Source organism: Sarcophilus harrisii, chromosome 6 (assembly GCF_902635505.1).
Source record: "Sarcophilus harrisii chromosome 6, mSarHar1.11, whole genome shotgun sequence".
In the NCBI taxonomy this organism is placed as follows: Eukaryota; Metazoa; Chordata; class Mammalia; order Dasyuromorphia; family Dasyuridae; genus Sarcophilus; species Sarcophilus harrisii.
The window spans coordinates 199344232-199369141 of NC_045431.1; the positions used below are offsets into that span (position 1 = coordinate 199344232).

At 37.9% G+C, this 24910-nt stretch overlaps 1 long non-coding RNA gene and 1 pseudogene across 1 annotated transcript; one reads left to right on the top strand and one right to left on the bottom strand.

Moving 5' to 3' along the window:
* The first annotated feature begins 1809 nt into the window (after window positions 1-1809).
* On the top strand, window positions 1810-7293 carry LOC116419959. The gene is made up of 3 exons (XR_004230284.1): window positions 1810-2016; window positions 5808-5931; window positions 7062-7293. It is a non-coding gene; the product is annotated as an uncharacterized LOC116419959 (long non-coding RNA).
* Window positions 7294-23878: 16585 nt separating this feature from the next.
* Window positions 23879-24231, bottom strand: LOC100931431 (annotated as a pseudogene).
* Between the last annotated feature and the right edge of the window lie 679 nt (window positions 24232-24910).

The following is a 24910-nucleotide window of genomic DNA, read 5'->3' on the forward strand; positions in this document are numbered from 1 at the left end:
ACAAAGGACAGACTTACAGAGCAGTAAAGTCAGATTCAAATAGGAATAGTGGCCATAAAACCATACATAAGTATACCTGAAGGCTGCAAATTAACTTAGTTTTAAAATATAACTGTTTAAAAACTATCTATTTTATTGTGTTTTTGTTAAATATTTCCCCCATTTTATTTCAATCTGGTTCAAACTGCAATCAGGAGTGTGTTTGATGCTGGTTCATTTATTCATTGGTGGGACGATGAAAATGGCAATCAAGTTGAAGCAAGAGAGGAATTTGAATAGATGTTTTTCCATCTTTGTGGGGGGGTAGGGGAACTTATTTCAGGAATGGAGAATGATGTTAGCAAAACACAGAAATAGTGAAGGGAAAGCATGAGAAAGGGGGATGAAGAGTAATCCAGAAAGGTGAGGATTAAAGACTCAGATTTGAAAAGGATCAGGAAGGCACTGTGGTCAAATGGGGGAAAAAAAGCTGCCTTTGGTAGTTAAAGAACCAGGATTCGGATTCCACTTCTGATGTTAGTGTATTTGTGTATACAAGTTCTTTACTGCCTAGTTAGACTGCCTCAGTGCTCTCGTATGTAAAAAGAAAGAACTATATAAAATGGCTTCCAAGGTTCTTTCCAGTTCTGGAAATTGTTCCTATGATTTTTTTTTTTCCTTTATAGCAGACTTTTTTTTAAACGTCAGTTTTTCTGACTTTGACTGTTTCCTCACATCCTTTCTTCTATCCAGAAATTAGAGAAATCAAAGAGTTCTAGCTTGCCAAAGACCCCAAATTTTGAGGCTCTCTCCAACTTGAGACAGCAATCTTTTTATTCCAATAATGCAAAATTCTGTTAATATCTATGTTCCTGATTATGGAATGAGAAGAAACTGGAAAGGAATGCTTGTGCCAGATTGAGGAAGATTCTGAATGCTAATCGCTAGAGTTTCACCTCTATTTTAGAGGCAATGGTTGGGGGGGGGGTGTCTGTGAAAATTTTTGAGTGATGGAGGTGCCGTGGCACAGCACTGTGTCAGGTATTGGCCAGAATAGGGCTCCAGGTTCTAGGTCTACTGATAATGAAGGGAAACAACTGCAACATCAGCTCAGCCTTTAGTGATCAGATTCAAATCTGAAACCGAGATCTCATTTCATTCCTCAAAACTCCTTCTCACCTCCTGCTTCAGAGTTGGGTCCTTGTTGGGGCACATCCATCACACTAGTGGAATTGTTCCTGCTTATTTCTTATTGGATTCATAAATTTGTTTTCCACAGCCAGCTCGGGCAGAGTTGACAAGCTCTTCTCAAATTCATGAATTTGGGAGGAAAATGAACCCGAGGAACTAGAAAGCCCAATTTTGAGCTGAACTGTGGTATGTTTATCTCCGGTGTTCATTAGCCATCTCAGGAAAAAGATTACAGAGCTGGGGAAAAAAGAGCAGCCTGGCAAGAACTGATCATCATCAGCATTTCCTGCCACACTCTGTTAACCCTTTCACGAAACTTTCTATTGAACAGGAAAACAGAGATTCAGGCTCCTATGAATTCAGCCACCTATAACATGCTGGGGAGACAGAAGTTTGTGTCAATCTCCTGAATGGGCATGATTATTATCTCAGTGGTTCCCTGGATTCATCTGGACTCTGCCTTAATTGCCTGATAAACTGGAAAGTAGAATTCTGAGGAAGAAGCACCGAGCTCAGAATTTAGAGCACTTAAATTGGCTTTATTCTTTCTGGCTGTGTGACATCATGCAAATAATTCTTTGCAAATAAATGAAATGAAAGAGCTAAACTAGATGTTCTAATGAGGTCCAATAGGAAGTGTTCTGGGAGAACCTGGGTTCAAATACAACTTCTGATACCTCCTATGCCGAAGCAAATCACCTAATGTTTCAACCTCAAAGAGGTTGTCTCGATGGCTTCTGATGTCCTTCCCCACTCTACAGCTATGATTCACTTCTTTCATATCAGTATTCTATGATTCTTTACCTAGAAGCCATCTAGGAGAAGATCCAGGCTGAGCTAGGGGATGTAAGTAGAAAGATTTGAAGTAATTCCTAATTGAAATGAGCTTATATCCTTACAATTCACAGAAAAAGAGAAAACAAAGGTAAGACTTTGGCAGACTGACACATGATCCCCTGGATATAGGTCCAAGTAGCTTAGCCCTTCCCAGGCATAGGTTCTGGTTGTCCACTCTGGAGAATGGAATAAGAGCAGCATCAGTAAATAAGGACATTGGGGATGGAAAAAAGCAGCATTATAAATTAGGACACTGAGAACTAGATAGCTGAAAAAACATCATAAAGGATTATAAAGCAATTATGGCCAAGACTTAAATTCAAATCCCTATGCTTTTAAGGTCATTGATTTTATTTACCCCCAAATACTGTCTCCCTTACTGTTTTTCTGACTTTGACTCTGTTTCCCCAGAACCTTTCTTCTACCCAGAAATAAGAGAAACCAAAGAACCAAAGTTCTATCTTGCCAAAGACCCCAGATTTTGAGGATCTGCCCAGCTTGAGACAGCAATCTTTCTATTGCAATAATGCAAATATAAGGTCTAACATTCTGTTAATATCTATGTAAGGTTGGAGACTGATTGAGTTAATTAATCAAATCACCCCATTCCACTTAGAATAAATGATAAAATGCTATTCCCTGATACCTTTGTCAAATGAGAACAACCAATCAGTCAATCCATGAGCAATCAGAAGTGTGCCCGAGGTATGAACAAGGTCTAGATGAACAAAGTCTAGACATCAATCAGTCAAAGGTCTTAAAGAAAATGCAAGAAAAATAATTTGATCATTTTAGATAGCTTTGAAAATCATTGGATAAAAGGAAGTAATCACGTAAAAGAAATGCATTGGTATTGGCTGGGGAAATGTGGTCATGCCCTGTGGGTCATATATGAAACACCAAGCCAATTCAGAACATGGGAGCTAGAACATCTGGCAGCTTTATGATGAAGGCTTTCCAGTAAAGTCTCTAAGAAGGAATCATTTAAGGAAGAGGAAAAGAATCTTTCAGTGAGGATGGTCTTCTCTCTTTCCTCCCCCACTATTTTGGCTAGAGGAGTTCTTTTTAAATTTTTAAAGGTCAAGTGGATTCTGGACTTTTCATTTTGGCTGGCAGTTTGAAACAAACTGGACATATATACCTGTGCCTTCTCATTTAACATTCCAGTGGCATAGATGATATTTTATAATTTAATAGATGGTACATTTGGATTTTTTTAAATCAGATTCATAATACGACTCATCTACAGTAGTGTATATTTGTTTTCTATAAATAACAATCTCAAGAATTCCATAAATAATTTTTCAGTTGCTTATAATGTCACAATACAGGAGAAATTCAGTACTGCTAAAAACCAAGTATCTTTTAAGAAGCTGAAGCCAACCTACTTAAAACTAAGGAAAGGCAGCTTCAGGACTCTTGCAGAAAAAATTACACCTCATTTGTGAACCTCATAATATGAATCTCATAAAGGATTTCCAGGAAATCGGCTACATCTTTAGAGAGGACTTTTGTTTCCTGGACTCTTATAGAAAAGTGTGTTACAGACTTTTGGGGGTGATGTTTTGTGCCAGCTCTTCTTACTACATTATAAATATCCCTAAAAGCTAACTAAATCTGACTGATTAATTAGTATCAACTGATGACCAGTGAGGAAGGAGCACACTGATGGGGGCTCATGAGCCATTGCAATAAAAAGACCTCTCCCAAAACATCAGGATTTTGCCTAAATTCTGAGAGAATAAACAGAAACCTTGCTCCAGGGACTGAGAGGTGGAAGCCCTAAGTTCAGAGTTTACATTTACTATAGTTAAATGAAATCATAAACATTAAAAAGTTAAGGGTCTTCACTCCAAGCACAGATGCACAAAAAAAATGACCTTGGTAGTCATTCATCTCAGTTCTCTCATTTTGTAGATGAGGAAACAGGGATATAAGAGAAAAGAGTAAGTCGTATCAAAGAGCAAAATTAGAATTAAGAATCAATAAATCAAATTGAAATTATGTCTAAAGGTACCATTAAGCTGACTTCCCCAGGAAAAAGGACTGGGGGAAAGGGAGGAGGAGAGAGAAGAGAAGTTGAGACAGTCTTGTCTGGCATATGGCTCACAACCATTTAATTCAGGCCTAATTTTCCTAAGTTGTGTTTACCTTTGATTAAATTCTCTAAATTTATAATCTATGCAAAAATATGTTCAAAAATTTTCCATCTTTTTATGTTAATGGAGAGTTAAATGTACAAAAATTGTTTGCAATCAAATAATCAACCACCCCCCTCAATGTGTTTATGATACTCAGAAGGGTCCATTTCCCGGACAGGAATAAACCAGCTTTAAGTATCAGTTAACTTAGTTATTAAACAGACATTTTATGAGAATTTGACTTTGTCCTGTTCCAATAAAAAGCATTTTATGAGGACTTCGGCCCTGAATACAGCCATGATTTTCCATCTTGAAAATTTGATTTTTTTTTGAAGGTTGTGGAAACATCTGACAGAAATTCATCCCTGACTTCCCTGGCTTCCCTTAAGATCCAGCTTAAATCCCACCTTTTACAGGAAGATTTCCCTAACACCTCTTAATTCCAATGCCTTCTGTCTTTTAAATATTTCCTATTTATCCTGACTATAGTTGCTTTGTATATATTTATTTACATATTATCTCTCTCCTTAGATTGTAAACTCCTTGAGGACAGGGACTGTCTTGTGTCCCTTTTTCTATCTTCAATGCTCGACACAATACCTGGTTCTTAATGAATGTTTATTAAATTATTTGTTGAATTAAACCCCAAGTTTATACTGTGATATGTGATACCTGGATGCTTTGCTAGGATGACTCTAATTAACCCATACTTTGGAAAAAGCTAGCAGCTTTACTTTGCCTCAGAGCATAGTATTAAAGCTGGGTAGCATTTTCAAGCTTTTTTATGGAAAAGAAAACAGGTTTAGGGATGTTAAAAATGATTTACTCAAGATCACACAAATATTATTTATTAAAAATTCAAATTTCCAATCCTGGCATTAAAATCTCTATTATTGGACACCACCCTAACTCTCTAGCTTGATCCCACATTAATGTCTTCCAAGCATATTGCAATCCAAACATACCATACTCCTCTCTGTCCCCAGACTTTGGATATTTCTTTACTCCTCTGCTTGGAATGATTTCTTGATCTTTAAAGTCAACTGAAATGCTACCTGCTAAAAGAAATCTCCTACTTCTAGGAACAATCGTTACTATTTACCATGCAACTTTTGTTGTTGTTCAGTTGTTTTTTATAGGAAGATGAGTTATAGATGTGTGACTTTTTTATTGGAATAAGTCAGAACTTCAAACTCACAAAACATACCTTGAATTCCATTAGTAAGACCAGTCTTTAAGGAAAGTTTCCTTCTCTGTGCAACTTGAGGAGTACAAGAAAATGCCCCTTCCTAGCCCCGAAATACCTTTCCCTGGATGCCTGTTATTAAGGTTTGAATTTCAACCATTAGAAATTCATTACTTAGGGAGAAACACTGTATATCATTAAAGTACAAATACCCCCAGAAGACAATAGACACAAATGTAGAGATAGCTGTGTATTTATACTAAGACTAAGAGTCAGGATGCCTGAATTTTTCCCACCTTCTGCCTTCATCTCACTTGTGTCAGGAAGTCTCCCTGAGTATTTGTTTCCTGATCCTACCAACCTCAAAGGGTTGTTGGGTCAAAAGCCCTTTGGAAGCCATAATATCAAAGGTCATAGTTTTGGAACTCCAAAGCACCTCAGACTCTCTCTAATCCCATTCCTTCTTTTGACAGATGAAGAAACTGAGATGAGCACTCTTTCCACCACAGCTCACAGCCTCTTAATTCTGAGATAAGGGGATTCTTCCCATAATGTTTTCCAAACAGGACTACTCACTGGCTTTTGTTATATCTACAGGTAAGTGCATTCTATAGAATTGTGAGTTACTATTTCCAGTTCGCTGGGACTCAGTGTCCCCATTTTTATAAAAGGGGGCACTATCTAATTTCTAATTATCTAAAGGGTTTCTAAGAACCCCTTAAATTGATTGCCAGCTTCTAGTGGTTCTGAGGTCTTGCACTCATATTTCCTGAGATACTTAGATTCCCTTCCAATTCCCAATAGATCCAAGGATTCCCATGCCCAAAGGAGTTGATTCCTTTACCAAAAGAAATTATGGGGACAAAGGATCAATGAATTTCTTGGGGAAATGTGCAATCACTGGGTTTATTAAAGTTCTGTCAGAATCTCCATTCTCCTTGTAAACAGCATAAGAACACAGCAAAGAAAGGAAAGACCCTGAGGAAATAGAACACAGAATGTCAAGGGTAGAAGGTGTCTTAAAGCTTGTAAGTCAAGCCAAGTCAACAAGTACCAACTGTGTTTCAGAACACTGTGCTAAGTACTGGAGATATAAAGGTGAAAACAGTCTCTGTTCTCAAGGAAATCCCAGTCTAATGGGAAAAAACAGAATACAAACAACTATGTGCTAACAAACTCTAGTATAGAAATAGATGTTGATGTTGATGTAAATATAGATAATCAATATTGAGTTACATTGAAGAACATCAGATTTCAAAGGCAGCATATAACAGAGCAGAAAACAAAGAGCTAGCTGAGAAGAACCCCAAAGCAAAGGACATAAAATTATCAGAGCTGAAAGGGACCTTAGGACACAGAACACAAAATGTTCGAGTTGGAAGAGACGCTGATAGAACCACGAATTCAGAGTTGAGATGAACCAAAGAACATAAAACACGAAATGTTAGAGCTAGAAGGAAGATCAAAAAGTATCACCTTCTGGAGTTCTTATTCTTTTTGGTTTCATAAACCTAGGGAGATTCAGGGAAGCACATAGACTTCTTGGGAAGTCTGGAGAAACCAATGGATCCCTTGGGCAGTCTTGGAAAACCTATGTATCCCTTCTTAGAACAGTGTTTTTCTTTTTAAAGTGTGTAACTGAAGGAAATGCTAAATATGGTATATTTCCATTAAAGGTTAGTGAAAATAAAAATGTCATTTTTCCCCTCTCCCAATGAATCCACTAGGAATCCTTGGACCTCAGAATAAGCATTCCTGATTTAGTTTCACCTCCTTTATTCTTTAAGATGAGGACACTGAGATTCCTTCCAGATCTGAAATGGAAACTTCAAGGATTACAGCATTTTTTGTTTAAATTTAATTTTTCCCCAAATACTCTTCTTCCCTCCACTCCACAACTAATTGAGAATTATGATTGCAATCATTTTGTAGTTATATTACAAAATGCAAGAAATAAAATAATTGTAGGATCTTAAAATCTTAAGTCTCCAGTCTTCAAGTCATAAGAACATGAGTCTTGCAATCATTAGAATCATACTAATGTCATCTTCCTGCTTGGGGCTCTTCATCTTCTTTCTATTTTGAATCCAGAACTTCAGTTCTCTCCCCCCTCCAGAGCTCTGTGATCCTGCTTAATGAGAGTTCACCATCTCTGGCCCTCCCAAGATTTATCACACTGTACTCTGTTCATCTTCGTGTCATGTTGCTGTATTTCACTCTGCCCCTTGCTTTCCACATCTTTCTCTGGAAATTAATACTACCAACCCTAGGAAAGACATACTAATGAATCAATTTCCTTATAGCTCCTTTCACCCCTCCTTCCCACTTTGTCTCTCTCCCTTCTTCTCTTCTTCTCTCTTTCTCTTCCTTTCTCTCATTTTTCTTTTCTTCCTTTCTTTCTCCATTCCTTCCTCCCTTTCCTTCCTTCCTTCTTTTCTTCCTTCCTTCTATCCTTTCTTCCTTCTTTCCTCTCTTCCTTTTTCCCTTCCTTCCTTCCTTCCTTTCTTCCTTTGTTCGTTCTTCTTTTCTCAAATTTTCAGAAGAGAAGGGACCTCAGAAAATAATAAGTCCAACTTCCTATTGGTTTGCTTTACATGTTATCTGCAGTAACCAGCTAATAAGTACAAGTGTGGGGATCTAACCCAAGTCTCCTGACTCCCAGACCACTACTGAGCTTCATACTACTCACAGCAAATGATCTAATATGGCTTGAGATAACTCAAAATAGCATTTTATTTATCAACACTTTGTTAATATTTATCAAATCATTTAGAGAAGCCTGTATATCTCTCCCTAACTTATTATTATCTGTGTTGCATAATTCATTAGCAGCAAGTGCTGCTAAAAAGGAGGGTGCTGTTGTTATCTCTAGGGGGAAAAATGCAGCATCCCTGAGAGCCTGTGGTATTAACATGGGCCACTTCTTCTAGACGCAGGAACTGCAGCTTTTTTTCCTAAGTAGACAGGCTAATGCATGGCTTTAATTTCTATCTCTATAGTTCACCATCTATGTAAGTCTGTCTAATGGAGAAGAATATAGAAATAACATCCAGCCAGTGTGGATGTAGACAAAAGGATCATTATTCCATGGTTCAGTAGTCACAAGAAAAGACATTGAGAGTTGGTAGGTAGGGGTAAGAACAGCTTACAAATATGTGAAGGGCTGTCAAACTGGTAAAAAAGTAAAAAATTCTGACTTGCTTCAGAGGGTCTTGTCTCATTGGGGTTCTCAACCTGGAGTCCATGACCTTCTAATCATAACATTTTGATAACTGTATTTCAATATAATGGAGTTCTTAACCTGGAATCCATGAACTTGTAATCATAATATTTTACTAATTGTATTTCAAAATAAAAGGTTTTCTCTTGAATTCTGTGTATTTCATTCCATTCCTTTTTTTTTTTTTCAAAAAATGATGCTGAGGGATCTACAAGTATCATTAAATTTAAAGGGGACCATGATACACAATGGCAAAGATGGTCTAGAGCTAGGAGTAATAGGGGTGAAGGGAGGAGGACAGGAATTACATGGAGTACAATATAAAAAACAAGCTCTCTAATAGTCATTACTATCCAGTCATCGCTGCTTTATTAGTAGTGAATTCCTCAGGTGGTGAGTTCCCCATCATCAAAGGATGCAAGCAGAGGTTGGATAATCACTTGTCAGGGAGCCTGTACAAAATAGAAGGTTGGACTCAGTGCTCTTGGGGGTTTCCTTCTGGATCTAAGATTCTAAGGCTTCTAAAATTCAAGGCTGACGGGTCCTATAATACCAGAAGAGAGCCTTCATACTCTAGTACCTGCAGTCCTATAGATTTGGGGGTCAGAAGGGATCTCAGAAGTGATCTAGTCTTCAATTTTACAAACACAGTCATGTTCACATGAGTTAAGTGACTTGTCAAAACAGCCACAATCCAGTGAGATAATAGTAACAGAAACAGAATTTGGCCCCAAACCTTCTGACTCCAAATATAACTCTCTCATTTTGCTACTTCATCTTTCTGATGAGACAGTATGGGAAGAAAAAAGAACACAGGCTAATGCATGAAAGAAGCACCATTTATAAGCAAATGAACAAAACGGGGGTCAGGACTCATGGGTTTTGAAGACCATCCTCTCACTCTCCTCACCACTTTGAACAAAGAAGGTGCTTATACCCTCTAGCTCCAGCTTCCTTTTAAAATGAGGGTATTGGATCAGATACTCTCAAAGGTCTGTCTCTTGAAGCTACAATAGTCTATGACACATAATAACTCACAAATGCATTTTGTTTGTTGTCTTTTTTTTTAAATAAAGCTAGTGGGACAAATGGAAGTGAACAGGTATTTTTATAAAACATGTTTTTTTTTCTCTCCCAACATGAGAGCTCTGTTGCAAGTATTCTTTCGCCTCTTTGATGAAACATATTAGCAAATTATTTTCTCACATTTTTCCACATGAAATGTATCCAAGATTATATGACAAGAAATTATATGGTGCTAATAATTTATTTAAAACTATATCCACGTCTCGCATTCATTTTCAGTTGTGAAATCAAGTAGCTATGGAAAGGGGTTCTTTCTTTTTTTTTTTCCTGTGAACCTTCTGACCAGCCCTATTGTAGACTGAAATGTAATAACAGGTATCGAGGGTGCCAATTATGTGCTGATGTACAAACCGGTTGAAGAAAAATCTATATGATATTTTAATGCTAGTCAAACAGAGCGATGAAGTTTAAATTAGCTTGGAGCCACTAAAGATGCCGGCTAGCTCAGGCTTTGCCTTCATTGTACAACAAGGCACAAAATAACACCCACTAAAACAGAGCCTGGCTTCCCTTTGGACCCATTAGCCTCAGTCTCCACTCTCTGACGAGAAAAGAGTTGCACTTGAGTTACACTATGATCTTTGTCTTTTTTCCTTGGCTTATATCTTCCCTACTTCCCTTTCAGTTCAGTGTCCCCCCCCTTTTTTGGAACCATGGGCTCACAAAGTCAGAATAAGGGTTTTTCAACCTTGTGATGGTAAAGGACTTTGATCAATCACCAATATTTGCTAAACACCTACTACCCACCAAACATTATTCTAGGAAGACCTGGAAAAGGTGCCAGAAGTCTTCTATTTCAAATGTTTTTATTTTCTAAAAAAAGAAAAAAAAAAAAAAAAAGGGAAAGAGCTGTGATCTAAGCTAGATCTTCCAAATATCTGTACTGAGTTTTCTCTCTGCCATAACAATGGTCCAAATTATCACAGAGTCAGAATAAGACCCATGTGTTCAGATTCCCAGTCTTGAAATAGTTCCATTGTCTCAAGCACCTATTCCTAATAATCACAACTACAAAAATCCCATTACATTGATTGGGCACTTTGTAGTGGAGTGGGGTTGGAAGAAGTGAAGGTGAGTCAATCAAGGAGGTAAGTTCTGATTGCAGAGAAGGGACAGGAATATAGAGTGGAAAAGGGAGGGATGTGGAGGTTGGTCTTGCCAGCTAGAGTTGGAACACCTGGATCTGCTCTTTAGTGCCTATGAGACCAGGAATGGTGCAAAAAAAAAAAAAAAAAGCACTGACTCCAGAAGTTGCTGTTTGTCCTTCAGTCTTGGAGATGACTAAGAAAGGGAAGGGATACCATGACATGCAAGTGAATTAGATTTATGTGATAGAGGTGTGCAAGGGTACCTGCCTCATTTTCCCCTCCAGAGGCATCTGGATCCAGTGCCCAGATACCCCAAAGACCTGAGCTTAAATCATACCTCTGATGCTCATTGTTTATGTGATCTTTAACACATCATTTAATTTCATTGTTGATCCTCATTTTCTTTCAAATGTAAAATGTGGCTCTAGAAATGGTAAAGCAATCATAATTTTCTCTGTTTTATTCAATCTGTGAAATGAAGATGTTGGGTACGGGTGTATGGAGTAGATAGTTTCTGAACTCTCTTGAAACAAACAGAATAGAAACAGAGAAGAAAGGATTGGGTGTTGTGATTTGTTCTTGAGGAGGAACAAAAGGATATCACTATGTTGGAGTCAAGGTACTACCTGTCTGTGGCTGATTAGACCAATACAACCTCAGAAGAGTCGAGAGAGAGGAAATTTTCAAAAGGAAGGAGAGCAGGAAAAGGACAAAAAGAGAAGAAAACATATTCACCACCATTTTTATATATCTACAGTGGTTTGTAATGTACACAATCTGTTCATGTCCATTCCCCCATTCCATTCTCATCATCACTCCATGAAGTAGTCATAACAAGAGATTTTAATCCTTATTTGACCTAGAAACCAGAATGATATAGTAAATTTATTCTAAACTGAGACTAGAATTTGTTCTCTTCATCCCTAAATCAGTGCTCGGATATTGCAATTTTCACTAATGGAGGAACTACACAAACCAAGCACAGCATGTTTTGAGTAAATATCCTCAAAATAAATGTTAGCATGCTCTTTTCTTACTGTTCAGTTATTGTTTTTCAATCATTTCTGATTCTTTATGATCCCATTTTGAGGTCTTCTTGGCAAAGACACTGAAGTCATTTGACATTTCCTTTTCCAGCTCATTTTATAAATGCAAAAATTGAGGCAGAGTTAAGTGACTTACTTAGGATTACCCACAGCTAGTAAATGTCTTAGATGGGATTTGAACTCTGATTACAGACCTGAATGTTCTATCCACTGAACCACCTAGTTGCCCTCCTGTCTCAATTCTGTGCTAAATCTATCAATTCTTTGACTATTGTACCTTAATTCTTCATTTTGAAAGACGAATTGGCCTGAATGTCTGTCTAGTTTCTACTGTGATGTGATGAGATGTGTGTTTGGACTTTTGAATTTTTTAGTATATTTACATCTGAAAAGTGTTTTATTTCTTTATTAATTATCTTGACTTAAGAAAATTATGTTAATCATTTCCATGTTAATTATTTAAATTAAACGTATTTAAATTAAAAAAACATAGCATACCATTGATATATTTCTTCCTCCACCTCCTATTCCCCTAGAGAGCTGGTTGTTAAATATTTACTTGATTTGGGAACCCTCTCTTCATCCAGCAATTCTTACCTATTTGAGGGTGGGCACCTGCTTGACTGATTTAGAGAGTAGAGACAGCTCATTATAACTCAATGGTCTGATTAATAAATGTTTATTTAAAAAGTCAGTTTTTTTGCCTCAGTTTCCTCATCTTTAAAATGAATTGGAGAAGGAAATGGCAAATCATTCCAATATCTTTACCAAGAAAATCCCAAAATGGGGTTACAAAGAGTCAGATATGAATGAAAAAAAAAATAACTGAATAAACAGTAACATGCCAGGAATATAAAAGCAAAATCATTCCTGCCCTCAAGGAGCTTCCATTCTACTGTAACCTTTGCTTTCTCTTATTCCTTTTGTCATGACCCTGAGATGATAGGATAGTTGGAAGTGATCTCAGGATCTATTCCAACTCCATCTCATTTTACAAATGAGGAACTCCCTGCTCCAGCTGGCTGCAATGAAAGGGATGGGATTTGAACACAGGTCTAAATCAAGCATAGGATTTCTACTGAGCTCCCCGGGGGTATCCCACTCGGTCCAGGATGACACTGAGGGGTTGGCAGCTGATGCTTGGATACCAGCTTTGAGAAAGACCAAGATCTGGTGAGTTTTACCTCCTTCCTCACCTCCCATCCCCATGGCCACATGCAGGACTGAGGTCACAAGCTGTATGAAACAGAACTGATCTCCTTTCCTTCTTCATCAGTTAACAGCGTCCTCCACAGGATACTTCACATCCTGGGGTCTGAGAATGATTTCTGTGGCTCCCTGGCTAATTCTTTCATCTGAGCACTTGAATTCCTAAAAAAATAAAAAGAAAGAGAGAGAGAGAGAGAGAGAGAGAGAGAGAGAGAGAGAGAGAGAGAGAGAGAGTCCTTAGCTGGCCTTTCCTTGTTACAAAACAACTTATATAAATGTAAACACTTTATCAATTGCTTCAGAGAAGAGGTTATAACTGAGTAAAGGTATCTGCTGGACATGGAGGAAAAACCTGGGCCTTGGGCCCATCCTCATCTGGGCATCAGGGTCCAGAGCCCTGGGAGAATTCTGGTTAGAGGGTGGGAAACAGACCTAGAAAAGCTCATCTTAGTCCCCCAGCCTCAGCACCAGAGATAGGTTTTCCAGTAAGAATATCTGGGTGTTGCTTTATCTTTAAAAGGGAGAACATTGATCACAAGATTGATTTAAAATCATCCATCAGTAATGCTTCTTGAAGCTCTTTTTTTGGAGGGACTATTTTTGGAGTTGAGAGATGACGTCCTCTGAGTGCCACTTAAGGTACGGTCGCCCGGCTGGTCCCCCAGGAGGATGTCAGCATCCAGAGCATATCAAGGCCTGATGACAAGATACAGAGGGACAGTAAGACTATTAAATATCCATCTTGCCACTTTCAATCAAGCCTAATGCAATCAGAAACACATGACTACATCAACTTATCTCCTTTGATCCAGTGTGATTAAGTAAGTCATTAATTTTCAAGACAAATAAAAGATGCAGGAACATTTTATTATAAATGTAAATGCCCAGTACCAGTAAATGATTTTTTCCCCCCTCCCAAGGCAGCCCCTCCCAGCTCGGCGTTTTTTAGATGGCAATTGTCTGAATCCTCATGGGTTTTGACCAGGGCATTGCGAGTCTGTGGACTCGGGTCCTCTCCCCTCTCCTGTTGTCAAGCCGGATCAGTATATCAGCTTGATCAGGATAATTTCATTATCCCATTGTTGCCATTATGACTTGGGCAATTAGTAGTTTATAAGAATAAATTTATGGCAATCTGCGGTTGAGGCAAATCTGCAGGAGCCAGGGTGGAAAAGAGCCCAATCAATTTCTTTCATTTAATATGTAGGCTGTGACCCCAGTTTTGATGAGAACTCTTAGCTATTTCATCTTTAAATAAGAAAGAATGTCTGCAAGCAATTATAGTGGGGTGTTAATTGGATATTCCTTTTTATCTCCTGCTGCAGAATGCGTTGCTAAAGAAATCCTTGTTTTCTCTTTCTGTCGGTGCTGATCTCTTTCTCCCTTTTTCTCTCTCTTCCCCCAGCCTAATAAACCCCCATTAGCACTACATAGTTTTGCTAAGATGTTGTTTGATAGCATGGGGTTTTCTCATAGTGACTCTTCCTCTTGGATAAATAATTACTTCTCTTCAAAACCTCCAGAGCAAAGCCCAGATCAGGGCTGGGGGTCTAAATTAGAGGAAAGGGGCAATGTGGGACTAAATTATCCCTGAAAGACATTCTGGGATAAGCTAGATTAGTCAGAATGGAAAGGTTTCAAAGTTTGAAATAACCAGAAAGACCCCAAGTATGACCAGAAATTCTGGAGCCCACCCCCTAAATCCTAAAGATACCAATGAGAAGGAAGAGTATTCCTGAAACAGAAGAGTTAAGTTCTTCATATTGCTTTAAGAGGAAACATCATATTCACAGAAAATTATCCATAACATAGATGCTAAGTAATTTCCAGGTCAAGAACCCCAGCACCAGTAAATCCAAATAGGTGCTCTGGGTTTCAAGTGGTAATTGAGTTAAGCTATAAAGGAAGTCAAGGACTCTAAGAGGTGAAAGTGAGGAGGAAGCGACCCTAAGGAAAGTGGCCCTGGTGGCTCTGGAAAATGACTGAGAAGATGTAGAATATGGCCAGGTGAGTGCCCCCATAAATCGAATAAACCCTGGCATGATAATCCAGTCACCCAATTCTAATTATAACTCTCATTCCTTTTAGACAAAGGGAAGAATAACAAAGCCCCTTCCAAAACAGGGCTCCAGGCTATTTTGCTAGACTTAATGAATATCACTCTGTTTCATAGGTTCTTTCTTTAGCCTTTGTACGAGCTGAGTCTTGCTCCTTACACATTAGAATCCCTCGTTTTAAAGTCATCTCCAGAATCTGCTCATTGCTCATTCTCTGCCTATATTCTGATTTCATTTTTATGTATTTGTTGCTTTTTTCAAATAATATGTAAGCTCTTTGAGGGCATGGGTTACTTCGCTTTCATATTTGAATCTCATGAGAACATGACCTGAGACATAATGGACACTAGGTAAATGCTTGTTGAAAAGGAGCACAATTTATCTCCATTGCCCTTATTTCATTCCTTTCTCTCTGACGAGGCATCCAGTATTTTCATGTGTTCTCTTTTCTTCCTACAAGTTCCCCCTAATCTCAGAAGAGAATCAGAGAATCTCAGAGCTAGAAAGAACCTCCCAGATCATTCAGTCAGACTGTTAGAACCCTGGCCTTCTCTGATTCTTGCTGACAGTGATGTATTAATACAAGACCTTGCCCCCAGAGGACTGGAGATTTTAATAATGAATAGTGCTTCCGATGAGTGGTGCTGAAATCCAAATTGTGAGCATTCAGGCTCCAGCAACAGTGAAGAAGCTCAGGGCCTTAACACCCCTGAAATCATCCCCCTCATTTCCAACCAAGTGAGGAAGGCTTTCACCCTACCAGTGCTCCTTCCTTAGCTCAGAAGAGAATTCAGATGAATCAATCAATCTAGTTAAACCCTTTGAAGAGATCCAGCAGCAAGGAAAGCAGACCATGGACCTAAAGGAAAGACTATTATCATGACTAGGAAAGCCCCACCCCAAATTGTCTACCTCTGTTCCTTCGAGGTAAAAACAGGATAGAATACAGGATAGAATGGCTGGCTTAGGTAGTGCAAGGACCTCAATTCCAGCTTCCCTGGTCCCAAATGAGGGCTCATCACTCCACACTTTCTAGTCCATCAGGCTTTCTTCTCTGTACTGTTTCAAAGGGCATCATGAGGACTCTGAAGAAGCTTGCACCTGATCACAATCCTTCATTATGTATAGGATAAGCACTGTGAAGCCTCAGGAAGTCAGGGTGAGCCAGGTAAGTAAAAGGAGGTCATTGTATATTAATGTGATACTCTTCTTACATTAAACTTTAACCAAGTTTTTGCAGCCTGACTTGGGAACCCAATCACCAATGGGAAATTCAAATGAGGTAACATCCCTAAAATACTTTACAGATTTTAAAGCACAAAATGAATAGCATATATGGTTTAACCCACCAAGGGGCAGTGTTGGCTACCAATCTGATTCTCTTCCCCAAAATGGTCACGTCACTGGTTGTTGTATATTCTACCCAATACCAGTAAGTGCTGGGGACAGCCAAGCTCTCTATGGTTTTCATAGAGCTGCTGCCTCTTACCATGAGACCCATCGCTTTGTAAATTGGGAGCCATCATTAGTCTGTGGGGTATGGTCAATGTAGACTTATCAGGACAAAAGCTTAACTTCCTAGCATCTTCTTACCCAGAAAAATCCACCTGCCTGATTGGTCAACAGTATTTCAATGAGCTTTTTAATCACTATGTATATAATAAAAATGGAACCAGCTACACAAGTTTCGTGGTGTGGGTCGAGACAGAACTGGGATGAATGAAGTTAAGCCCACCATCAGTTCCACATTATCAGTCAAAACTTTTGGGAACCAGAATACTTTGGTGCTGACTTGGAATTAACTATGCTTTTCATATCTGGGAGCCAGATATAAAATTATATATATAATATTAAAAAAATATATACAATATAGAATGTATATATGTATATGTGTATATATAAAATTATTAATAAATATCCACATATATAAATATGTATATATACATATACACATGTATGTATACATTCATGCATTGTGTCCATATATATTTGTATGTATTCATGTATATTACTGTGAAGCTGTGTTATTTCTTTCTGACCCAGGCAATCCTTAACCAATATATGGGTTGCCTTTAAACCAGGACTTAAAGAATAATTCAAGATGCCTAAACCAACTCTCATTGGGAATCCTCAATTCTCTCCAGCTTCAGTTCTATTCATGGCCATTAGGAGAAAGTTAATTGGTTGAATACAATTGTAATTGGGGTGGTTAAGCTCTCTCCTCCTCTTGATGGACAGTCACTACTCATCTGAACCCAGATGTTCTTCTCTGGCCATTTTCTCATTGCCAGATGTTCTTCCCTGGTCTTTGAGATCTTCCAGTTTCTTCTGCCTCACCATTCAATTCATGATCCTGCTGAGCCCCAAAGCCTGATGGCACATGACTATCTCATCACCTGAAAATGACTCCAGGGCCAAGTCAAGCTCTCCAGATGATCATCCTGAGTCTTTTTCTTCTCCCTTTACCATTGAAAAATCTGTAGCACCTAACTTTTGCCACCCTGTATTCCCATTCTCTTAGTCACACAGACACACACATTCACACCATTGTTCTGTAATCCTAACACTTTCTTATGCTTGACCCTTAAGAAATAGCCAAGAAACTAAGGGGTGCTACATTAAGGGGGGGAGCTGGGCATATGGAGGTAAATTGGAGCTGGGTTTGTGCATTTTGCACAAGGCTCCTTGCTAAAGTTCTCCTATATGGTTGCTTATTCCTGACAAAATCATTATTATTTCTGTAAAACAATGACATGGGTATTTATTGAATACAAAACAAATGTATAAATGCATAAATATTTTCCATATACATATATATATACATGTGTATATAAATGTGTACACAATACTTATATATAAGTATGTATATATTTTTAAGTTTTCTGAACATTCATTTACTTCATTGTTTTATAGAAAGAATAATAAAATTATCATTGGAATAAGGAACCAACGAGGAGCCTCTGGTCATGTTTAAATGAATTTAAATGAATTAAATTTTCAAACATGTAGGTGACTCAGGGGATTTCAAATCCTACCTCAAACACTTTCTAGCTGTGTGATATTGGAAAAGTCATTTAATTGCTCTTAGCCTCCATTTCCTCCTATATATAATGGGGCTAAGAAAAGCATCCATCTCCCAAGGTTGCAATGAGATATTTATAAGGTGCTTTGTAAACATTAAAGAGTTATAAAAATTCTACCTATTGTTATTATTATCAACTGATGATTTCCAAATAACTGTCATCCTCCCCAAACTTAGAGATTTTCTAGAGTCCAATTTTATTCCTTTCTTTATTTTTCAGAGAAAAGAAAAGCTTAAAGGAAGGCATTCAACTCAGCTCAACAATCATTAAGCAGCATTATCCTAAGTGCTAGAAATAAGGGTCCAAAACCTTTATAGACATAAATAGGCATATAGATAAGATAAGTCAAAACAAAACATGTGGTAAGTGATGTTAATGGGGGTAAAAAGGAGACCCTAATAACAGAGCTGGGAGAGGAGAAAAAAGTTCTCTTCAGGAGGGAAGGAATCCATCCAAGATCATGGAATGACTCGGGAGCAAAGCTTAATAGAGGCTCTCAGGTTTCAGGCTGATCCCAATCTCCTCTTCTACACATTCTCTGTGTGGGTACATAGTCAAGGCTTCCTAATTTTATGAAGAATAACCAAAAGAATAGAGGAAGGAAGGGGACAATGTTCCCAGCTCTGCCATTGTCAGAGTTGTTTTGTGTGGTTCCTGGTGTGATGGAGCAGTTTTATCAAGAGAATGCTGTACCACCAAAGCTTCCTAATGGAAATAAACGGTCTAAGAAATTGCACACTTCAAAACTGCTAGGTGTCTAACCTTCCCCCTACCCTTCCTTCTCTCCACCTCCACCCCCCCAGCCCCAGCCCAGCAGGACAATTTATAATGTTAACAAACTTAATTCCAGAACAAGTTGGATCCCAATTGCACCTGTCAGCCTGTGAGAGGCAAGTGTCCCTCAGGATTCATGATGAGCCAGGCAGGCCGCCATGCGGGCCCAGGGTGGTGAGGGGAGTCAGGAGAGGAGAGATAACAGAGATAAATCTAAATTCATTCAGGGAGCAGTCACACTCAATGACATATTCACTGACTTCCTCAACAGCTCATTTGATAATGCTCTTTCTGTACTATTCATTTTTCTGAAAGATGAAAGCTGGCTGAAGATCTCATCTGCTCACTGATGCAGGGAAAGGATTTGAAATTAGCACAAAATAAAAAGGGGGGCAGCTCAGAGGATGGGGGAGGGAGTGGAAGGAAGATGCTCTGATGAACAGTTCTGTGGTCCTGGTACAGGAGGCTAAATACCCGGTTTGCACTTGCTTTTAATCAGTTATATGGCATATTTCAATATGTCAATGAACATACGAGAGGGGTTCCCAGGAATAGGGGAAACACTTAACAGGACAAATGAGCTACCAGAAGAATGGGAAGCTGCTTGTGGCCCAGCTCGTTCTGAATACAAGGCTTCATGGAGGAGGGCCACTGGGAAAAGAGACCTCAAGCAAGAAAACAATCAAGATCTGACCTATTTCCAGACATTTGTGACATAGTAGAAAAAGGACCTGGGCTCCTAGACTACCTCTGACTCACTACTTATCTGTAGAGCTCTAATTGAGTCACTGACCCTCTCTGGGATTCAATTGCCTTATCTATAATAAATTAAGTTTGTGAACTAAATATCATGTAAAGTCCTTTTTAAATATTTATAATCAATATGATTTCCTTTGTAATTCTATGCAGTTTCTCTTGTGCTTTTAAAAATATTCATCTGAAAGGAGATCCATAGAATTTACCTAGACTGATCTTCAGGTATAGATCTAGAAATGAGAAATGAAGGAAAGGATCTCTGATCATCCCATGTACCATAGAATGGGTTGGAACTCACTGCAACTGCAAGTGGGTGAAGTCTGTGTTGATCAGTTCTGGCTGGCTTCTCTGTTAGTGCTGGACAGTGAGAGAGAAAGAGACAGAGATAGAGAAAAATAGTCAATGAGAAAGATGGACAGAAACAAAGACAGAGAGGGGAGGGAGGAGAGGAGGAAGAGAGACATACAAAGATAGAAAAAGAGAAAGGAGAGAGAAAGACATGCTCAGAGACAGAGGCAGACACAGGAACAGGAACAGAGAGACAAAGAAAAACAATGAATGAGAGAGATACTCCGACAGAAACAGAGACAGAGAGGGAAGGGGGATGGAGAGAGGGAGAAGGGAAGGAGACAAACAAAGACGGGGCAGTCAGAGAGAGAGAAAAGGGAGAGAAAGAGACACAGAGATTATGTATCAATGAAAAACAGCAAATGAAACAGATGTGCATCACAGCGAAAGAGAGAGAGAGAGAGAGAGAGAGAGAGAGAGAGAGAGAGAGAGAGAGAGAGAGAGAGAGGAGGAGAGGGAGACAGAGAGGGAGAGAGAAAAAGAGAGACAGAGAGAGAAGAGTAGAGAGAGAGACAGAGACAGACAGAGAGAAAAAGAAGGAGAGAGAGAGAAAGAAAGAGAGAGAGAGAATCTAAAAATGTTAAAACTGGAAGGAGGGAAATGAAACTCTATGCAGGAACGAGGAGCAGTGATTTTCCAAGCATCATAGAGGGAATTCTGTATAACTTGAACCCTGGTTTTCTGACTATAATTTTAGTATTCATTCAGCTATAACTCACTTTCTCCCACTTCCCATTCCACCCCCAGTGGCAAATTGATATAATAGCTTGGAGTAATGTCAATATAATCATACATTACCAAAGTTGGAAGTCATTCTTAAAGGTCATTTACTAAAATACAAACACAAACAGGTTTCTCCTCTATATTATCTCTAACAAGTGGTCATCTAGTTTCAATTTAAAGACATTCTCATGCCCAGTGACAGAGAATTCACTATCTCATGAGCTGTTGTTATTCGGTCATTTTCAGTCACTTCCAACTTTTCATGATTTGTGATTTTCTTGGCCAAGATACTTGAGCAGTTTGCCATTTTCTTCTCCAGCTCATTTACAAATGAGAAAACTGAGGTAAAATGATATAGTGACTGGCTAAGGGTCACACAAATAGCAAGTGGAGCCCGATTTGAATTCATGAAGATGAGTCTTCCTGACTCCAGGACCAGCACTTTATCCACCATAAAGTGAGACAGTATATTTCACTTTTGGACAACTCTCATTTAGTATGTACTTCCTCACCTTAATTAAGGAAAATCCGTGGCTGCAATTTCTATCCCTTGTTCCCAAATCTCCCTTCAGAGGCAAGTCAGAGCAAGTTAAATCCTGTTCTCACTGACAGACTTCCAAATAATATCTATCATTTACAGTAAGTCTCTACAATGCCCGACTTCACAGCTTTATATGGGAATGAAGATAACTCATGATCATCAAAGCTATGTTAATAGAACACAACCTCTAGTAGTTCTAACACACTGGGAAGAACTTGAGAGTATGACCACGGGCACCAACTGTGTTTTCTGCCTGAGAACAACCCTATTTAAGAACTATCCCCAGGAAGCTGACAAGAAGATAATAAATTTATTTTAGTCATGTCAACCCATTAAACAAGGAATAATATAAAATGGTCCTGAGTCCTTTGTAGCCCCCTTTCATTTTCATAGTGAAGATGATGGAGTTGGAAGAGGAAAAGGACCAAAGGGACAAGAGGGTACTGAGTTCTTCAACCTTCTACAAACATTAACTTAACTCTAGGAATTCTGAATAGGAAGTTACTGTCCAGTAATCAGGGATTTGGCAAACCTTTGGAATAACTAAATTAAATCTACATTGATGTTCTCATAACAAATGGAACAAAATGAAAGTAAGTTGAAGATCAGAGGTCAGATGCCTCATAGATTCTTCTTGGGAAGGTAAACAACAAAGAAGTTGTTGGTATGTTCCCAAAATTACCAAGAAATATTATATCATGGGAGATTTAGTCACATTGTATTGCAGTGTTCATGAAAGTATTCACAAAAAAAAAAAAAACCAAGCATCATGGAAATCAATTTGGCTTAAGCACTAACTTCTGTTACAGAAAATAAGAAGGCAGAAATATTCTGTGAAGAAATTGAGAGATCCTCCAAATTAATTCAATATTTACTTTGCTACTATGTGATTTCATTGTAAAACTGGATGTGGAGGAAATAGAGAAAAAATACAGCTCAGGTTTGATAAACAAGAGGATGGAAAAGTTTATAGGATACTCAAAAGTCTATATATAATGAATTCTTTCTTCCAGAATAGAATCCAGTATGGATATGTAGGTACATAGTTAGTATAAAAAATCACACACACAGATAAAATTGAATATATTTAAATTCACAGAAAATAACTGGTTCTTCCATTAGTGAGCTCATCATGGATCCTCCATTTTTAAGAAGGGCTCAGGCCAGCCAATCTTAATTCCATTCCTGGTTCTGTTTTTGACTTTCCAACCTTTGTCACCATGTTTTATCTGCCATCTCACACTGAAATTTCCCTCAGTCTCTAGAACTTCCCATGTTGATGCCATTCTCCCATTTGTATACTCCTCTTGAAGGTTTCATTTTGGGGGAAGGATCCAGATAAGCTAACCTTCATTTTCCTTCCAACTCTGCTCCTGACTTTTACACCATTTATACTAAACTCCATATTTTGGTACCGTTGGCCCCCATCTCCCAGTTTCAGCTCCCTTTTTGTGTTTTACCTCCCCCCGCCCATTGAATGAATGCTCTTTGGAGACATGGGCTATCTTTATTTTTGCTTCTTTTTGTATTCTCCAGTCCTTAGCACAATACCCAATATATAGTGAATGTTTAATAAATGCTATCTGTCTGCCTATTCCTTGATGTGATAGTCAGTTCAGAATGAACTGTCCATATACAGTTAAGCCATTTTCTAGTTAAAAACAAATGTCAAAATCATCATCAAATTAGAAGAGATAAAGATGAGAAGACACTAAAAATAAGAAGACACTTAAAACAATTTCAGTAGTTTCAATTTGACCTATTCGAAAGAGCTATTAATACTAGAAAGTAGGAGTTGGAGTTTTTTTAATTGACTATGATTACCACCATTTCCTGAAAAAGTTTAAGGAATAAAAATCAGTCACCACCTTGAAGAGGCAAAAAGAGAACAAATCTAGTCTGAAACAGCAAATACCTCATTTCTTCTCCCAGAACAGAAAAGTACAAGCCAAGGACAAAACTGCTTTATAGCATAAGCTCATTCACTAAACAATGTGGAGAAAGATGACAGAATATTATGACCGGTATTACCACATGAAATGTCAAAATGCAGTGGAAATAAAAATAAATCTACCTAGTGTAAGATCCCCATACCATCCTAAAAGTAGGTGAAACTGAAAGGAGAACAACAAATAGAAGGAAAGCAGAACAAGTTTGTCTGTTCCGAAATGGTATATTTTCATCATTGGTGATATTAGAGTGAACTAAATTTTTACTCATGATGGATAATGAAGAAATAGAATTAGGCTTACAAAGAGAAATTTAGAAAGAACATCTTGGCCAGAACAAGTACATAGCAAATAAAGAAAAACATGAGGGAGGCAATACAGCTTCCAAAAGTTAAGGGTACCATTTGCAATACAGCTCAAGAAAGAGACTATACCAAAAGAATAGAGGGAAAATCCTAGACAGTAGTAATACTCAAAAATGATGTGATCAAAAGAGAAACTCAAAAACTAATAGTGAATTTACCTGCCTACTTTTTCATCTTATAAAACCTTTATGATAATGATCTACACACGTGCTAAGAATATTCTGTATGAAAATATAAGAAATCAGACAACTTATTTTTCATTTGATTTTGATTTTTATCATTAAAAAACTATATCCTTTTTATTTACTCTTTTGACTTTGTGTTTGTGCCTTCAACGCCTTCATGACAATTTTCTGTTCTTCAATCAGAAAAGCATGTTTGATGCTGTCATACACATATTTAGCTGATGTGGAGCTACCATTAGCCCTGATAACATGCTTTTTTGTCTTTAATAGCCTTAAAAAAATTTTAGATTTCACTGCACAACACCTTGAAGTCTTCCTGGGTACATACCACACGCTAATTTTGATGTTTTTCCAACTTTCTTGCTCTAAAAGTAAATAATTCTGTTACCTGGAGTTTATGACAGCCAAATTTTGTTGGAAGCTGTATTATAGGACAACCTACAGCATTCTATCAGACACTGAACCATTTTTAATTTCTTTTTTCCCATATTTAATTTCTAACACTGGAAAAGGGCTTGATTTTTATTTATTTTATTTATTTTTATTTTTTCTCAATTTTTTCAATTACATGTAAATAAAAATTTATAACATTTTGAAATATTGAATTCCATATTCTTTTACTACCTCCCCTCCTCTTTGAGAAGGCAAGAAATTTTATATAGATTATACATGTGCAGTTATGCAAAATATTTCTATATTAGTCATGTTGTAATATAAAATGCAGATTAATAAAAAACAAGGAACAATAAAAATTTAAAAGTGTCTTTTGATCTGCATTCAGACTACATCAATTCTTTTTCTGAAGGTAGACAACTTTTTTTATTTATGTTTATTTTATCATAAGTCCTTGTTCTGCTCATTTCACTTTGCATCAGTTCATGAAAGTTCCCAGGTTTTCTTATAGCACAATAATATTCCGACACATTCATATAGCACAACTTGTTCACACACTCCTCAGTTAATAGGTATCCTCTCAATTTCTAATTCATTGCCACAATAAAAAGAGCTGCTATAAATATTTTGGCATATAGGTCTTTTCCTCTTTTTCTTGATCTCATAAATTAATACCTAATAGTGGTGGTTCTGGGTCAAAGGCTATCCACATCTTCTTTGGGCATGATTCCAAATTGTTCTCCAAAATCGGTG